Genomic DNA, 16,456 nt, shown 5'->3' on the forward strand with positions numbered 1-16,456 from the left:
TGATTGGCGCACTGAAGCATCGTTCAGAGCATTTCTGTTAAACGTATAGTGGCATGAACTTTTCTATTGCTGTGTTATTTTTGGTTGATCAGTTTAAGATTTTGTCGACCTTATATACACTATGTATTGCCCCCTGAAATAATCCCTTCGGGCGCTGCAGGTCCTTGAAATAAATAAAAAAATAGATGAACGGTGACATTTTTCAACTTCTGTGGCCTGTTGAAGCAAGACATCATCATCATCAGCCTGGTTACGCCCACTGCAGGGCAAAGGCCTCTCTCATATTTCACCAACTACCCCGGTCATGTACTAATTGTGGCCATGTCGTCCCTGCAAACTTCTTAATCTCATTCGCCCACCTAACTTTGTGCCACCCCCGCTACGCTTCCCTTATCTTGGAATCCAGTCCATAACCCTTAACGACCATCGGTTATCTTCCCTCCTCATTATATGCCCCGCCCATGCCCATTTCTTTTTCTTGATTTCAACTAAGATGTTATTAACTCGCGTTTGTTCCCTCACCCAATCTACTCTTTTCTTATCCCTTAACGTTACACCCATCATTCTTTCAATAGCTCGTTGCGTCGTCCTCAATTTAAGTAGAACCCTTTTCGTAAGACTCCAGGTTTCTGCCCCGTACGTGAGTACTGGTAAGACACAGCTGTTATACACTTTTCGTTTGAGGGACAATGGCAACCTGCTGTTCATGATCCGAGAATGCCTGCCAAGCGCACCCCAGCCAATTCTTATTCTTGTGATTATTTCAGTCCTCCTGATGCTTCACAACAAATCGCAGAAAAGTGGTGAAATAAAAGCTATCCAGTACACTTTCCATGCCCTTCCTTTCTTCCTCACAGAAACGCAACCTCTCTACAATGCGGAAGTGGGGTCCGAACACTACAAAGTCTGCCCACTTCGTCTGGGTCACACCCATCTGACCGAGCACTTGCGCATAGTATTCAAGGTCCTTCTGGAGAGTAGGTCTGCAGTTCTCGTCAAACTCGATGAAAAATCTTGAGACAAAAGGAATAGGGGCACTGCACTTCCACAGTACCCCACGGGAAGGGCTCACAGGGGTCAAAGAGAATCGCATCCGGTGACGCGCCCAGCCATGGCTTTGTGGGATTGACAAACATTCGACAGTTAACCACATCAACAGGGTGGCCTGCAGCAATCATAGTGTCTTTGTATCGCAGGATTGCGTCACTTTGATTTACTATTCCGTACCTGAAAAACAAAAAAAAATTACGTCAGGAACCCGATGTGTTCCTCAGATGTATGTGAGTGTGAGCAACAAATAAACATATCTGACAGCTCTAACAGTTAGGTTAGCAGTTAGGTTAGCCAGCCCTTTCTCTGTCCAATTGTTGCGGATCATGATGACGCCAAAGTTGGACGCCGTTAGCAAATGGCTGTGTGCCTGGAACCATATCGTACTCTTTGTTTTCTGGAGGCCCTCTCTAGTCACTGGGCTTCAGAAGGCGTAACAAGTATCCCATAAAAATGTATAAAAACAATGTCTTAGCTTGTGGCACAACTGGTACGCATATACTCCTTGCTACAAACACTCCATTATGTGGTACTTGTCTTAAACACAGTTTTTGGCTTATAATAGACATAGATGTCCTTACTGCAATTAAATAAACATACAGTTGACGAGAAGAAATGCCTTAAGCACTGCCGCAATAGCTCCATCCACTGCATAAAGGACCTGCCAATATGTCAGGCCGATGAAGCACACAAAAGGTTGAGGTGTCTCGCACAGCTGTGGTTGCCTGCTTCTCAAGTCATCTGACATGAGCACAGAAAACCCACGCGGCACAAGCGATTGTTGGTAGCTTATAAGAGAGCCTTTTGTCCGCTTGCTATTTGTGGTTTCAACTGCTTCACTGAAATTGGCAGCTTGAAGCACACGCGCAAAATGTTCCATTCCATTCGATGTATTCAAGGCATCAGCGAATTCTTTTATGTAATTTTCTTGCTCCAGTAGTGGCTCATGTGCAGCCTGGCCATTGTATACCTTTGAGGTGCGAGGAACAGCTTGCCTGCCTTCTGCAACTTTCCGCCAGTCAAATTTTTGGACGCTGGTCCCTCGTTGTGGATTTGTTCTCGGCACTCGCCACTGCTGAGGCAAATCAGTGGATTACACGTGACCTGGTGCCTCAGAGAGTCTTTTTTCCTGACGCAGCACCACAATCTTTAGCACTGCTTGCAAATAATTGTACACATACTTGCCAGCAGGACATTCACATCGACCACCAAGTACGTCGCCTTGCAGTGATAAGGCTGCTAAAAGGGCGTAAGGTGGCTTCGTCTTCTTCTGATTCCTGTAGCAGCTGGCCCTTACAAATACTACATTGTCACTGGAATAAAGGTAAAAGTACTGACATCAACATTTCATGCATGACTACTGCAGCCTGACCCCAAAGAATTTTTAGGGCAGAGAACAGCGCAGCAGGATGAAAACGAAGAGACAGCACTGCATTGCGTAGTGCTTTCTCTTTGTCCCCGTCTTGTGGGGTTGTTTTATCCCCTACAATGTAATACCTGCAAGCCTGAAACTGTACCGCCGTCTTACATTATACGAAAGGACTGCCTGGACGTTGCTGCTCGCCTGACGTAGTAGAAGCACTCTCGCTGCGAGGAAGCCTTAAAGCCTACATAGGTAAGGATATGCCGCGAAGCCGCAATATGCCCGCACAGCGACAGCAGACTCTGTAGTTACAGTGATGGCGCGAAGCAACTGCGCTCGGCGCAGGAAAAGCGAGTACTACACGAAACTTTGAAACAAGCTAGACCTTGCACCGCAACATCAAAGCGAGGCCAAAACTGCGCTTACCTGGTTATTCATCTTACCGATAGGCGCAACTATAAAACACAGGCCTTAAACCAGACAACACGCACATGATGCGTGCACGACACACCTACACCCGAATGTTATCTGTGTTCTTTCCTGCGCGTGACTTTATATGGCTCTTTCCAAGCAGCGTGTGGTTAGTTTACCAGAAAGACCTACACAGCGACCCCCCAGCGCAAAGCAAAGCAAACACAGCACAGCGGGTGCCGGTGCAGAGTGTTCAAATCCGTGAAAATACCCAAACGAAGTCCAGCTACTTACGTTGGGCAGGAATAATTCGCTGACACAGATGAAGTAATGACGTAGCTCTCGGTGACGAGCTTGTATGTCTTTCAATGACATTTCGTGCTCGCGGTGACTGCGATACATATGATTCAATGTGCGCCTTCCGAAGCAGCGGCAACTTGGTCAAGTCGCTCTCCCATGAACGCATCGGGTACACGATGCGACTCATTTGGACGTAGTCCCGTCCAAACAGTGTCTCTATACCAAAGAGGCTGAGCACTTTAACAGCGAGTCGGAGCTTAGCAAGCACTGTGTACCCACACGCAGCAGAAAGGCGGCCGGGCGGCCTAGACGGCTTCCCCTAATATGGCGAATGTCTTCTGAGAGTACTTTTCGAATTAAAACCGAAACCCGAACTTAAAGGCAGGTGGCGTATTTTTCCAAGGGCAAATCAAGGAAGAAGTCCTCAGCAACGTTTCCCGCAGCAGCAAACACGTCCTCCTAGCGATCGACATCAAAGGGGGTTTCGACAACGTCAGCCACCAAGGAATACTAGAAGGGCTGGCCAACACCAACAGCGGCAAGCGAACTTACAAGTATGTTCAGAGCTCCCTGAGCTACCACGCGGCGGAGCTGAAGATGGGAGAGATCCAGACTCCAGTGTACCACCCTCCCAACAAGTGCACACCACAAGGTGCTGTGATCTCACCCATGCTGTTCAACGTCGCCATGATCGGCCTCGCAAGCAAACTGCTGAACATAGCAGGTCTTCGGCAAGCAATCTACGCAGACGACATAACCCTCTGGGCCACGAAAGGGTCTCTCGTTGAAAAAGAAGAACGGCTGCAAACTGCAGCAAATCTCATCCAAGAATGCGTCAGCCAACGGGGACTACAAAGCTCCCCTGAGAAATCTGAGCTCCTACAAGTCTGGCGAAGCCAGGGGATCCACACAGTACCCACAGACCTCACAAGAAAACTCGAGGGACGCCTCCACGGGAGCCTCATACCAGGGAAGATATTGCTCAGCGTGCCGGGCATGTGGCCGCAGTCCAACCAGAGGGCCACACGCAATCTTGCACTCCTCAAGACCAGTGTCAAGGCAATATCACGCATGATTTCCCGCGTAACATCCAAGGACAGAGGCATGAAGGAAAGGGACACCCTCCGACTGGTCAGAAGCCTGGTGGTGAGCAGAATCACATACAGCCTGCCCTACTACCATCTTACACAGTCTGAGATGAAGCAGGCCGAGACACTTTTGAGGATGGCTTTCAAGACAGCTTTCCGCCTTCTGATGAGTACATCGACTGAAAAATTATTGGCGGTAGGTTTGCACAGCACCCTCAGCGAACTGACAGAAGCCCTTTACGTGTCGCAAGAACAGAGACTTACGTGGACTCACACGGGCTGGCAAGTCCGACAAATCTTGGGGTTCCCAGCTATAGCAACACGAACCCAAGAAACCTGATTGATACCTCGTCATGTCCACGACAGGTTTCACGTTGCCCCGATACCTTGCAACATGGTCCCAAACCTACACTGCGGCAGGAGGAGAGCCAGGGCCCAGTATATGGAGAAAGCATTCAGGTTCAATACCACGGCCGGTTTTACGGACGCCGCCATGTATGGGACGAACAACAAGGGCGCAGTGGTATGCGACCACCGAGGCCAGGTTACGTCCGCTGCATCGACCTGCCCCTGCACCATTACGGAAGCCGAAGTGCTGGCCATCGCGTTAGCCATCCGCGAAGGCCAACACGCAAACCAACCACTGACGATCCTTCAGGATTCCCAGCAGGCTTGCCGCAACTTCCTACAGGGAACAATTGGAAGCCCTGCTGTACAAGTTCTAGCCCAAATATTCAAGGAGGATCCCGAGGACTTCACCACCCAAACCATCATCTGGATACCGGGCCACACTGTCATCACGGGCATCCTGCAGGCCGACAGGCCATCTGGAGGATTCGTACATAACCGAGCATTCATCAAGCCGGCTGCAGAAGACCCGGACCACGTCGACCTCGAGTATTCAGGCATCGTGAACTACCACTGAGGGCGTCGCTTACGATATGAACCACCCTATCGAAATCTAAAGACAGAGGATGCCGCTGCCTGGCGTAGGCTCACACGAACCTACACATATTACACAATGCGTTGGCGGGCTAGTTGGGGCGAATCCATTAATACTTTGTTTAGCGCAATATAACAGACACAAGAAAGACGACAGGTCAAGGCGCCTTGTCCTGTCGTCTTTCTTGAGTCTGTTGTTTTGCGCTAAAGAAAGTGTTTATGGATTCTACACATATTACATCGCATACACCCCACAGCCTAGAGGGACGAATACCAGTGGTGTGGGCAGACAGAAACCCTACACCACATCACGTGGAAGTGCACACTGCACAACATAGAACACCCCGACACGAACACTAAGAGGGAGCAATGGGAGGCACTGTTGTCCAGCTGGGCCCTTGAAGACCAGCTCAAGCTGATACAGAGAGCTGAGAAGATGGCAAGAGCCAGCGGAGCCCTTGACTAGGGCCCCGTGCATTAGCGGTTTTCCTGATTATTCTTTTAATGAAGTTTATCTGTCTATCTCTCTGGAGAATGGTAGAGAGCATGATATGAGCAACAATGTGCTCACTAAAAAATAAGCTCGTATGTCACACTACTGCTAAAATGACAGATTTACTGAGTTAACGTGTATGCGCTTTTCTGAGTTACAGAACTGCCATGCCATCTGGTGGCACAGCGTTTGTGTTTAGCAAATACTGTTTATTCCCATCACAATGTGGAATTTTTTCCTGGTTCTCACGTATTGTTTAGTATAGCGTAACGCAAGTAAAATCAAACATTATGAAACACAAATCTTAGGCAGAAGTACTGGCTTTCAGCACATCACTCAAAGTTGATTTTATGGAAGCTAGAAGCAGAAACTGTCATTATCATAACCACTCCCTTGCATGCCTTTCTACGAAGTGTAGGAATGGTACGCATTCATTAGTCGTTACATTGTTATATTTTAAAGCTACTTGTTTTCTAAAGCTTTCTTTTAGGCTAACCACGTGGAAGCAGCACACTAGGATAAAACAAACAAGCATAATATACACGCAGTTCTTTTTCCGCCAGCATTTCACTATTTCCCATGGAACTTCTGCTTGGGCCAAGGAAAACATGCAGTAATAATCAGTTTCTGTTCTTGTTGGAAAAGTAGAATGGTAGGGAATTTAAGCAAGGAATCTGAATTGTAATTTGAGACACCCTGGCAATATATATAGTGAGAGAGAGAGAGATAAAAGAATGTATCAATTTATGAGTCAGTTTGGTCGTGTATCCTGCCATCTTGCAAGCGAATGCGTACTTTCGTGATCATTGACACCTTTGTTTTAATGTTAATGCACGCGATGGCATAATTCAGCTAATTTTTTCCTGTCGTAAGTCGCTGGCACAGTTCTCATGCGGTTTCTTCCTTTGCAATATCTCCTTCCTTTGAAATATTTAGCTTGGCACTCTCTCTTACCGTCGCCGCATTGAATCATTGCAGTTTTTTCATGCTTTGTACCTCTTCACAATTTCCTTTATTCAGCAGCTTCATCAGAGCTCCTAGACCTACATCCATTTAACACTACCCTGTCTGAATATGCCTCCTTCTCATCAGTGCACCGAGACATCTAAATATTGGTTTTGGCCATATTATAGAACTCTGGAATACTTTACTGGGTCATGTTCATTCCCTGTCTTCTGCTTGAATATTTTCTCAAAGATAGTTCTGGTCATTTCCACCACTTTGTATTTCATTGCAGGATGTATCAGCAATATATTGCGTTTTGTATTCTGTTGGTCCGCTTTTGCACGTATATGGTATGGACAACATAAGAAAAAGTATGGTGCCAACATTTGTGCTGTCTCTTGCTTTCTTTAGTTACTGGCTTGTTACCAGTTATTCAGTTTTGTGGAATGTAATACAAACAGTTCACTTTCCACCACTTTCTTGTAGTAAAACAGGGGTTTCGTTTTCCTTTATTGGTGTTTTCATCAGGGCTGCTTTGTGTTGATAGGGCTACTTATTTTTATGAAACATTTGAGCTAAGTGAAATAAGATATGTAATACTACAAAATGAAAACTACAATTTCTGCTACAGAAACTGTAACACATCATATGCAAATATCTGCAATCGCTTAGTTTTTAGGTGGCAGTTAACATTGAAAAGTAGCCTTTGAACAAAATGCGCCAAGTGTATTTCTTTATAACTCTTGCCCGCCCCCTCCCCCCCCCCCCCCCCCCCGTGCCATGATTAGAAAATTCACATTAGAATGTCGCTCCGTAGGTGTGTACAGGCTAGAGCCTTGGTCATGAAGTATCAAGGTTTGCCTTTCAGTAGGCACTTTGCCTTTCAATAGAGCATTTTTGCAATAGTGCATCCCTGCAGGATTACCTTGACAGCGGGGCACACCATTCGATGTGTAGGACAACTGGTGACCTATTGCACCATAGGAAATAAGCGTTTCGTGCTATGTGTGGGACAGACTATTTGTGGTCTATTGAAATAACAAAATTTGGTTTTCAAAATGATGGAAATGCCCTCAAAGGTGACAGAATTGCCCATAATGTTGTTATGAGATTGGGATATAAAAATTAGTAGCCATTGGGTAGGTTTGCTTTACGCGTGAAAGTAATTAGATGTACTATGGTGGACTCTGCCTAGTCAAGACGTATAAAAACATATTAACAAAAAGGCATAGACTAATTGGTTCTTTGTTGAAAAATACATGATGGTATGTGCAGCACTTTTATTAACAGAAAAGGCAGCCAGGAAACAAATACAATTGTACTATAGCTGGGAAAAGCTTATAACATTCATTCTATATTCCCTAAATGTGTCCTACTTGAAGAATAACTAATATTCCGCGTCGCATATACAGCTACTTGCTATTGCCAATTAAGCTTTGCGAAAACTATGGATATTAATTTAAAGATATTTGAACTCATGTTCACTTACAATTAAATGGCATACATTTGACAAACAATTATAGGATATGTGCTAAGCTGACTCTACAACGCCTATTTATCATTACATGTCCTTTCATAAAGTGTGGTACCATATTTAGCATACTGCACGAAACAAGGTGCTGGATTTGCTTTAATGTGTACCTTCATAAACGTTTTTTTCTGGTGGGTTCTGTTTTTCTTTCTTAATTAGTGCAATCCACTACAACTACATTGCAATGTAGTGCTTCTCGAATAGCATACGCCGAATCTCTCAAAACGATGCCTTAATTCATAAGAATTTGAGCGTAATGCTTTGTCTTCAGTAATGTATGTTGTATAGCTTGTTGATTGACAGTTACATTCTTGCTACATAGGAAAAGCTACTGCGATATCTGGGCCATCCTCCATTGCATCGAATAGAGCAAGATTCATTCATTTAAAATGTAGCATACTTGAATTCTGTATCATTACTGTACAAAATAAAGCACTTAGGAGATTCAACACTTGACATTATATGTGCGAAGATAAACGTCCTTGCTAGGACTGTGTTCTTTTGACACCTTGAAGCTACACACATATAGAGGCCCAGACAGTGCATTGAAAGCAATCATATTGCAAACAATCTAATTTATACAATTTAGCTGACCTACAACGGGCAAAACTACTTTACAACACACTTTTTACAATAGTGGCTGCCTTAAATAACATTGTCCTCCAGCTATTTTAGAAAGTTAGGAATTATATTGTCGCAGCACTACGCGACTGAGGCAGAGAAAGAAGAAGTAGGGTGTGCGCGCGTGATCTCGGGGTACTCTGTGCCGGCTGGGCCTAGCCTGTAGCTTCCATCTCGGATCTCGTTTCACCCTGTAAATAAACATCATTCGTAACATCTTTGGTGGAGGTGCGGGGTAAATCTTGGACGATCCTGGACGACCCAGCTCTACCAACTCTCCGACGGAGTAGGCGCTTGGCCGGTTTACGACCACAAGCAGCAGATATGGCCGATTCCGGAGAAGGCAGTGACGACCCCACCTGTGGCGGACCAGACAGCAATCACGCAGGTCAAGCTGGCTACTGGACACCTTTGCCAGAGCCACCCACCTTTTCGGGGAAGGCGAACGAAGACGTCGACGACTGGCTTAAACACTACAACAGAGTGAGTCGCCACAACCACTGGAGCACTACGAAGCAGCTCGATAATGTGTTTTTTTTTTTCTCGCTGGAACCGCGCTCCTCTGGTTTGAAAACCACGAGAGTGTTCGGACAAGCTGGGACAATTTTGTAGAAGAATTCACCAAGTGCTTCGGGGACCCTATCTCTAAGAAAAAGAAGGCTGAGCAGACGCTTTCCCGACGAGCTCAATTACCTGGAGAAACGTGTACAACGTACATAGAGGCTGTTCTGAAATTATGCAGAATCGTCAGCGCTACCATGACAGACGAAGACAAAGCAGGACATCTGCTTAAAGGAATCGCTTAAGATGTTTATAATTTTCTTATAACGAAGGAAGATCTTAGTACTCCGTCTGATCTGAGGAAACACTGCCGGGCGTTTGAAGCGCTGAAAATGAGAAGGATTGGGCCAAAGTTTGGACGCTTGGACAACGTTACTACTATTGCAAGTGTGTCCGTCCCAACCCACGACAACATCTCCTCGGTGATTCGGCAAGTGGTTAAAGAAGAGCTTGAACGCCTTAAAGTTGTTGACGATGCTCATGTGTGCCATCAGTGTGCATTTGATCATCGCTCTCGTGTGCCACCGGCCACCTGGGCGCCTCAGAGTTACCGAGAACCTATGCAGGACCTATGCTGATCGTACGGAGAGCAGCAACTTGCCACCGCAACCGACAAGTCTGGGACGCCGACAAGATGCACAACAACGATTTGTTTCGCGGGCTCTTCCCTCCTACAACCAGCCTGAGAGTACGTTTCCACCCATAACACCCATGTCACCGGTGTCACCCGCGACAAGCCGCGACTCCCGCATTTGCTACAGCTGCGGTGTGCCTGGACACATTGCTAGGTATTGCCACCACCGCCAGCAGCGTGCTCCACGGTTTAATTCCTACACACCCCGCGTGACCGCTGACGAGCCCTGGCCGTATCCCAGTTCCTTCCAGCGGCTGCAGCAGGGACGCGCGAATCGCAGTGACTCCCCCATTTCCGATCGCAGCCTCGCACCAACACCGACACGACAGCGACGCTTTTCATCACCTCGTCGTCGCTCGTTATCCCCGCCGCCGCTGGGAAACTAGCTGGTGCGACCGACGGGGGTGAGGCCGCAATATGTTCATCTTCATCAAGACCCCCTTGTGTAAAATTGTTTAAAAACAAAGTGTGTGTTTTAGTTGACAATGTGAGTGCTTTTGCTTTAGTTGACACTGGGGCGGCAGTTTCTGTTATGAGCCTGTCCTTCAAAAATCGTCTTGGACCAAAAGTTATGTTTTCTTGGGATCCGAACGCTACCTTTCGTGGAGTTGGCGGGGAAATGTTACGCCCGCTTGGGGTCTGTTCTGTTTCAGTTACGATAGGGGACCAGACATTTCGAAGTGAATTTACTGTGCTTCAACGTACAACGCATGACATTATTTTAGGAATTGATTTCTTGCGTGAGTGGGGGGCAACTTTGGATTGTGGAAGTGACGCGATTTGCCTTCGCCGCGACGCACGAACTTCAATGACAGATAGCACCAGTGATGCCGCCGACGTTCTCTCCGTGTCACAAGATGTGTGTTTGCCCCCTCAGGCTGCAATGTTTGTACCTGTGAATACTTCTCGCCCTCGTACAGGTTCTTGTTGTGGTTTAGCCGAGCCCGACCATAACAATGCGTTCAAGAAAAATGCGATAGTCCCTCGCTCCCTCGTTGTCACCACTGATGGCTGTACTCGTTTGTGGACAGTGAACGTTTCGACCCAATCCATAATATTGCCGCTAGGACTTAAACTGGCAAGTTTTGATGAGCAAGCCATTGTCAGCGTCGGAACGGTCGAAATGTCAACTGCCGAAAAGAAATTCAATCCCAATTCCAACCATTATAATTCTGCTGACTTTAAGCGCATGATTAACAAGTCGCTGTCTTCTAGTGAGCAGTGTCTGCTGGAAGCTGTGCTCGTTCACTACGCCACAGTGTTTGATTTTGCTCAAGGCCAACGAGCGTCCCATACACCACCGGCGTCTCGTATGCAACACCGCATCCATACAGGGCAAGCAACGCCAATTCGTCAGAAGCCCTACCGCGTTTCACCTTCAGAAAGAAAAGTCATCGCCGAGCAGGTCGAAGAAATGTTACAGAAAGGAGTGATCCAGAAATCATGTAGCCCTTGGGCTGCTCCTGTGATCCTAGTGAAGAAAAAAGACAACTCATGGAGATTCTGTGTGGACTATCGCCGCCTAAACACCGTCACAAAGAAAGACGTGTACCCCCTAATACGAATAGATGACGCCGTCGACTGCCTCCACTCCGCGTCGTATTTCTCTTCTGTTGATTTACGGTCAGGATATTCATTGGCAAATCCCCATGCACCCCTCAGACAAGGAGAAGACAGCCTTCGTGACACCTGATGGTTTCTTTGAGTTCAACGTTATGCCCTTTGGCTTATGCAACGCTCCAGCGACATTCGAGCGATTTATGGATACCGTGCTCCGCGGACTCAAATGGGAAATTTGCATGTGCTATTTAGACGACGTCATTATCTACGGCCGGACATTTCACGAGCACAATCAGCGCCTGTCGATCGTTCTTGACTGTATCCAGCAAGCTGGCCTTACTTTAAACTCGAAGAAATGTCATTTGGGTGAGCGTCAAGCCCTCGTACTAGGCTTTCTGGTCGACAAAGACGGCATACGACCAGACCCTGAAAAGATAACAGCGGTTCGCGACTTCCAACAGCCACAAAGGTGAAAGATCTGCGAAGCTTTTTGGGCCTCTGCTCATATTTCCGGCGCTTTATCAAGAATTTCGCACAGCTTGCCTCTCCCCTCACGTATCTCCTTCACAAAGATACCGCATACTTGTGGACTGCTGACTGCGAGTCGGCGTTTCAACAGCTGAAATTTTTGTTGACTTCTGGACCGGTACTGCGGCATTTTGATCCGGAGGCGTCAACTGAGCTGCACACTGACGCCAGCGGTGCGGGTGTTGGCGCTGTGCTTGTTCAACTCTGCGATGGCCGTGATCATGTAATTGCCTACGCTAGTCGGACACTTACAAAAGCGGAGACAAAGTACACCGTTACTGAACTCGAGTGCCTAGCAGTCGTATTCGCCATTCAGAAGTTCCGTCCCTATCTACATGGCCGCGCATTCACGATAGTGACTGACCATTATTCACTCTGTTGGCTGGTTGGGCTGCGTGACCCGTCTGGTCGGTTGGCCCGCTGGGCTTTGCGCCTTCAAGAGTACAGCTTTTCCGTTAACTACAAGAGCGGGCGTTGTCACACGGATGCTGATTGCCTATCCCGTCTCCCTTCGCCTCACACTAAAGCTGAGGATGGTGACTTCGATGACTACCTAGTTTCCATCTCTTCCGACTTTCCAGACATGCGTACCTTCGAGAGCGAGCAACGTTACGACCATACCTTGAAATCCCTACAGGCAGCTGCACGTGAGTCAGCAGGAACAACACCGTTTACTTTTCGTAATGGTTTGCTGTACAAAACGATTACTCGGCGGATGGTCCCCCATTGCTTCTAGTTGTGCCCAAAAATCTGCGCCCTGCTGTCCTTCGTTCCATGCATGACGATATCACCTCCGGGCAGCTTAGATTTGCACGCACACTACACCGACTTAGACAGAGATTTTTCTGGCCCAAGCTCTGGAAAACAACGAAACAGTATGTCGCCAGCTGTACTGTTTGCCAGCGCCACAAGCAAACGACGACGGCCCCAGCAGGCTATTTACAACCAGTTAGGCCACCGACGCTACACTTTGAAAAAGTCGGCATCGACTTGCTTGGCCCGCTCCCAAAGACGTCAGCTGGCTACCGCTGGATTATTGTATGCGTAGACTATCTTACTCGCTACACGGGAACGGCGGCACTTCCATCCGCCACTGCAGCAGATGTCGCTTCATTTTTGTTGCACCACGTCATACTCCGTCACGGCGCTCCCCGGGTTGTCATCAGTGACCGTGGACGGCAATTCACCGCCGACGTCGTTGAAGAAATTTTACGGCTTTGTGGTTCTGCATATCGGCATTCCACTCCTTACCACCCGCAAACCAATGGCCTCACGGAGCGGACGAATCGAACCCTTACCAACATGTTATCAATGTATGTCGCTGCTGACCACAAGAATTGGGACGCCGTCTTACCTTTTGTAACGTACGCGTACAGTAGTGCCAAGCACGAAGTTACTGGATATGCGCCGTTCTTTTTGCTGTACGCACGCGCTCCCCAGAGCTTTCTGGACACTATTCTACCTTTATCGGGCCAAGAAGATCTTTCCATCGCCCAAACTCTGTGTCGTGCTGAGGAAGCACGTCGACTGGCGCATCTTAGGACGTTGTCCTCACAAGGCAACAGCAAGATTCGCTTTGATGCGCGGCATATCCCCGTCAGCTTTACTCCCAGTGATTATGTTTGGTTGTGGGCACCTGTTCGCAGAAAGGGATTGTACCGCAAGTTTCTCGCCACTTACACGGGACTATTCGTTATACTCAGCCGCTTGAGTGATGTGAACTATGTCGTCGCCAAAGTGACGGCAAGTAATCGGCGTTCACGTGCGACGCAAGTTGTTCACGTGGCCAGACTCAAGCAGTACAATCACAGGTCCCTTTAACTCGCTCAGCGAGCTTCGTCTGCCCCCGGGGAAAATGTCGCAGCACTGCGCGACTGAGGCAGAGAAAGAAGAAGTAGGGTGTGCGCGCGTGATCTCGGGGTACTCTGCGCCGGCTGGGCCTAGCCTGTAGCTTCCATCTCGGATCTCGTTTCACCCTGTAAATAAACATCATTCGTAACAATAGGTTACCTTTCTCGAAACTTGAATATCGCATGTTTTATCTGCCACATATGTATGATTGTCATTTGGGCGCATTATACATAAATTATATAAGAATGAAATTTCAATTTGCCATCAGGATTCCATGCTTGCTATTGGTCTCCCAACTATCACTGAGAGAAAGCGCTTCCCACTATGCTGACGGGTATATACAATTTATCATAACCAGTACTAGTAGCACAGGCGTATCTATCATGGTTTGCCATCACCATCAATGTTCAAGTTCAATTAAACTCGGTATGACTTTAAAGTCAAATCGTTACAATTATAAAAACATCATTATAAATATTAGACAGAAATGTAGCAGGAAAATTTATTTATTAATTAGGCATGTATCATGAAATAATATGCAAAAATATTAGAATAAATTTGATGATAGCAAAGTACATGTGCATGCACGTTTATATGCGTAAAAACGGGACTACATGCAGTGGTATCATTTGGCAAATCAAACAAACATGCACACATTAGGCACCTGCCATCATCACTCCACGTGTTACTACCATTGACGCACACACCTGTCATTTTCTGGCTGTCACATATGTTCGCTCATTTTCCTTTCACTGTATGTGTTTCACGATGCACCGAGTACACCCACCATTCACCCAGCATGCACACCATCAACCCTCTATTTACATGTCACCCAGTGCGAATACGCACCATTCACCCGGCACATCCATCCTTCACCCACCATTTACATGTCACCCAGTACGTACACGCTCCATTCACCCAGCACATCCATCATTCACCCACCATTACCAGAGGTTACACAGTATGTACCCCACCATCCACCCCCAACACGCACCTTTCACCCAGCACGCCCACCATTGAGACAAGTTACCCAGTATGTATCCCACCAATACATCCCACCATCTACCACTGTACCCGCCCTGCACCCAATATACCCAAGATGAATTACATCATACCCACCATGTTTTGCACCATGCCCAGCACGTTTTACATTATGCCCAGCATAAAATGCTGGGATTTTCAAATGGGTAAGATCACAGTTGCGTGAAATAAAGACATATATGCTCGTGTCCGAAGTGGTGAGCTCAAGTTCGATGGACTCTTTGAGTTCAAGGAGCCTCCAGTGCATGAGGTACGTACTGACTGTTGCATCTTGTGTCAGCATCCTGCACAACATAGGGTACGTCTTTGTTCAACTGCCACTGCAGATCGCTCAATCTTTTCAGCGCACTAGGGCTATGTTTGTTGTGTCCTGCAATCGCTTTCGCCATCTTGCAGAGTCTGTTGATTGCCGGAGTATGCAACATCGCATTGCTGATCGCCAGCTGCAGAGTGTGCGCCAATCAAGCTCGCTGAAGCCATGGCAGTCTCCTGGCAGCCGCTGGGATATTGCGACCGTTGTCCGGCACGATACACTTCACGCAGTGGATTGGTATCTCCCAGTCGCTGCAGAGCCGCTTTAATGAGGCAGCTATATTCACAGCCGTTTGACTCTCTGACATATGTCGCGTGTTCAAAGTTAACTTTTTCATCTCGAACTTTACCGTAAGAAAATGACACGTGAGGCTTATTTAGCCCTTGTTGGCATGCGACGTCCAGATATCGCTCGTAAAAGCGAGTGCTTGTTACTTGATCAAGTGCTTTTCGCAGCTTCTGCATACCTTGGCTCTTGTTTCGTCGTATAGGCGCGGGACGAGCACACGCGATACTTTTTTTCGAGATGGCAGACTGTAGCACGTTGCAGCTGCTTTCATCAGTACTTTGAAGCCTCGGTTTTCGACAAAGCTGTAAGGGAGAAGATCTACGGCGACCATTTGTGCCACAATCTGGTTAAATTAGTTTTCTTTCTTCTGAGACAATGGCTGCTGTCTCTGCTGTAGTATATTGTGCAGTGTCTGCTGTAGTGTTCCGTTCGGCACACAAATTATTCAATGGAATGGCACAAGTCTACTCCACAATCTGGGTGATATAAATGAACTCCTGCACAAATGTAATGCAACGTGGTGTGTGTAGGAGATACAAACCTAATTTCTACACATACAAGCTATCTGCAACAATACTCCATTAACCGAGAGACCGCAACCTCGCTCTCGCCTCATCGGGTGGTGTCGCCATAATAGTTGATAAGGGTGTCGCCTGTCAGCATTTAGAGCTGCAAACGTCCCTTTGGGCAGTTGCAGTCAGAGCAGTGCTTTTTATTGAGCTGCTCACAATTACCTTTTTATACATTCCACGCAACTGTCAACCCTTCAAAATAGAATTCCAAAGCTTTATTGCGCAACTTCCCAAGCTCTACATTGTCGTTAGAGACCTAAACGTTCATCATACCTTGTGGGGCGACCCACAATGGGATGCCAGAGGGCGTCTGATTGAAAATTTGCTCTTAAATATAGGTTTATCCTTGCTAAATAAAGAAGAA

This window comes from Dermacentor andersoni, chromosome 5 (assembly GCF_023375885.2).
Source record: "Dermacentor andersoni chromosome 5, qqDerAnde1_hic_scaffold, whole genome shotgun sequence".
NCBI lineage: Eukaryota > Metazoa > Arthropoda > Arachnida > Ixodida > Ixodidae > Dermacentor > Dermacentor andersoni.